Here is an 875-nt window from a genome sequence, read left to right on the forward strand (position 1 = left end):
TCTATTATCAGTGTGACTTGAGACACTGAATGAAATAAGAATTGTTTTAAAAATGCTCATTAGTAAAATAAAGAGAAATATGACATGNTATGGCTTTGGCTCAGGTCATGATCTCAGAGTTTGTGAGGTCGAGCCCTGTGTTAGGCTCTGTGCTGACAGTGCAGAGCCTGCTTCAGATTTTCTCGCCCTCTCACATGCACACTCTCTCTAAAAAGCAAATAAATAAACTTTAAAGAAAAAATTAAGATGGTTATAAATTAGATTACGTAAATACTTTTTATGATACAGTTTATATTTCCCTTTTTGGGGTAATCATTTTGCAGGACATCTTACCTAGTCTCCACTTGTTTACTAATAACTGGTAGATTATATCTAATGTACCCTGAAGATTTAACCAGCAGAGAATATTTTATAAAGAATACAAGAAAAGATTTGGAAAATATGCCCCAGAATTAGGATAATAGGCATGATACACGAGGGAGTTGTGTTCAAAATGGCTGATTGTGAAATAGTCATTATAACTTTAATTTCTTCACATAGAAAATGCATGTTTTCTGTGAAAATACTTACAAAAGCCTTATGACATTGCCTGAGAAAGACTAGTGTTTTTTAAATCATATTGCTAATGACCGCAGGCACATTACAGCATAACCCCATTATTAACACTTTACTGTGTTAAGGGTGCTGAGTATAGTCCACCATACAATGGGCAAAGCATTTTTTAAGTGAAATGGCAAATGTGCTGGTTATGGAAAAGGAAAAGAATGTGCTTTACTGATACTAGCTGTTGAACTGATGACTTTCTGCAGCACCTTTTCAAGGACAACATTCTTTCCCTATGTTTGCATGCCTTTGTAGTCTTTCACACACATACT

Source organism: Crocuta crocuta, unplaced genomic scaffold, assembly GCF_008692635.1.
Source record: "Crocuta crocuta isolate KB4526 unplaced genomic scaffold, BGI_CrCroc_1.0 scaffold847, whole genome shotgun sequence".
NCBI lineage: Eukaryota > Metazoa > Chordata > Mammalia > Carnivora > Hyaenidae > Crocuta > Crocuta crocuta.